Below are 2581 nucleotides of genomic sequence, written 5' to 3'. Positions count from 1 at the left end.
TGGAGTGCAATGGTACAATCTCAGCTCACTGCAACCTCTGCCTCCCAGGTTCAAGCAATTCTCCTGCCTCAGCCTCCCAAGTAGCTGGGATTACAGGCAAGCGCCACCACACCCAGCTAATTTTGTTATTTTTAGCAGAGACGGGGTTTTACCATGTTGGTCAGGCTGGTCTTGAACTCCTGACCTCAGATGATCCGCCTGCCTCGGCCCCCCAAAGTGCTGGGATTAAAGGCGTGAGCCGTCATGCCCGGTCAATTCTGAGATTTTTTTAAATCAATTCCCACAATGTGCAGCACTTAGCCTAAAATATTGTATTTGAGGCTTGTTTTCTTTGTCCATGTTGTCTTAACTATCATGGCATGTAGGTCCTGTACATGCCATCATAGTAGGACAACATGGATAGTAAAGTCTCATAACAGTTTCAGCTGCTCTGGATGATTACTTGCCATCTCCTTACAGAGCCTCCAGAATTAATTTGTAGCTTTTGTTTTGTCAATCTATCCTAAAATGTTCTCTAATTTGATGAATATTCATCCATCTATTTTTTGCATGCTGTAGTAAGAATGGGATCTTATTTTTCTAGTACATAGGGAGGCAGAATCTGCAAGAGGTTTAGGGCAAAGCATTTTACCTAATAAGAGGTACAGGAACTTGGCAACACGCAGCAAAGTATTTAGCGGGAATGAGCTCAAAAGAGCATTGTGTAGAAATATGGTCAACGGAATTTTCTGTTGAATATCCCAACTCTGATTATCTAATTCTGTGAACTTCCTGAAATTCTATTCCAAGAGAAATAGGCTTCAAAACTGGTTCTTTTGCCTGGAGGCAGAGATGTGAAGGTGTTCTTTCTACTTCTGGAGACATATGGGTCACACTGATTCCTCGGCCAAGTTAAGGGATGGACACAGCAGCTTTGTGCATTTCTCTTTCCTGCTTCTACTCCCTCTAGTCCCTGATATGAATACTCTATCTGCAGACTTCCGCATTTAGTCATGCCAGAGTAAGAAGGATGAGACTTAACTTCTATAAACAACTAGAAAAGTAGATTAAGTATATGAAACAAATGTTTTCCATATATTGGACCACAGGCAGCTGTGACAGGACTGTAATCCCCGAGAAAGGAAAAAAATTGGATGAACCCTGTAATCATCCCAGCTCTCTTCATAGAGGCAATATCCAAGCTGCAGGCACAGGGAAAGGAAACCCAAACAGAAGCTGGCAGCCTCGCAGAGTTGAGGGAAGGTGAGATAGTTGAAGCTGCAAGCAGATTTCTAGAAAGGAGACCACTGTGGAGGGGAAAAAATACCTCCAGGAATCTATACCGTGGTCCCCTCGAGTCCTCACTGAGTGCCTGGCTGCATAGAAGCAGTGACACTCCACTAGGCCAAGCTAAGAGTGGGGAGTTGGAAACAGCAATTCCCGAAGCTCACACTGGGGCATGACAGAGGGAAGAGTCCTCTGTAATCTCCCAAGACATTAGAGACCCCAGAGGGGTCACGCCTTGGTAGCAGGCATCAATATCCCTTAAATGAAGGCTGCTTAACTTAAATTCACCCTAGCAAAGCTGAAAACAGACTCAAGGGGATCACACTGTTCCACAAATAGTTGCCAAAATGAAGCCCAACACAAGTAAACGAAGTCCAGATCCTCAATAACTTAAGAGATGCAATGTCCTGCATCTAACAGAAAAATTACTAGACATGCTACGCAGCAGGAAAATGTGACCATAATGAGGACAAAAAATAGTGAACAGGAACAGACACAGAAATGACAGGGGTGATAGAGCTAGCAGACAAGGATGTTAAAACACATGTTTTTATATTAATACAAGTACTTAATGAGAAAAATGAAAGATTTTTTTAAAAAGCAGAACTTCTAGAGATGAAAGATACAATATATGAAAAGAAAATTTAACTGAATAGCAGACTAGATACTAAACAAGATCAGTGAAATTGAAAAAAAACAAATTTTATCTAAAATGCGGCACAAAGAGAATGTAACTACAGAAAAAAAGGAACCAAACCTCAGAGATTTTTGGAATAATATCGAGTGGCTATATACGGAAGGGAGAGCAGAAAAACGAAATTGAGGAGACCATGGCCACGTTTTTCCAAATTTGATAAAAACTATAAACCAACAATGAATAAGCTTAATTCCAAGCAGGATAACCATAGTACATCAAAATCTAATTGCTGAAAAACAGTGATAAAGAGAAAATTTAAAAGCAGTCAGATGTAAGAGACACTTTATACCTACAAAAACAAACATAGTGATTTCCAAAGACTACTTGTTAACAGCTATGCAGCCAGAAGACAATGAAATAAAACCTTAAGAATACTGAGGGTCACCTCACATCCACAAGGATGGCTACTAGCAGGGAAAAAAAATAACAAGTGTTAATAAGAATATAGACATATTGGAATTCTTGTACAGTATTGGTGAGAAAACTCACACAACTAAGGAAAACAGTATGATGGTCCCCAAAAAATTAAAATAGAATTACCAGCCAGGCATGTCAGGTCACACTTGTAATTCCAGCACTTTGGGAGGCTGAGGCGGGAGGACTGCTTGAGGCCACTAG

The sequence above is a fragment of the Mandrillus leucophaeus genome, unplaced genomic scaffold (assembly GCF_000951045.1).
Source record: "Mandrillus leucophaeus isolate KB7577 unplaced genomic scaffold, Mleu.le_1.0 Scaffold247, whole genome shotgun sequence".
NCBI lineage: Eukaryota > Metazoa > Chordata > Mammalia > Primates > Cercopithecidae > Mandrillus > Mandrillus leucophaeus.
This window is presented reverse-complemented; position numbering follows the sequence as displayed.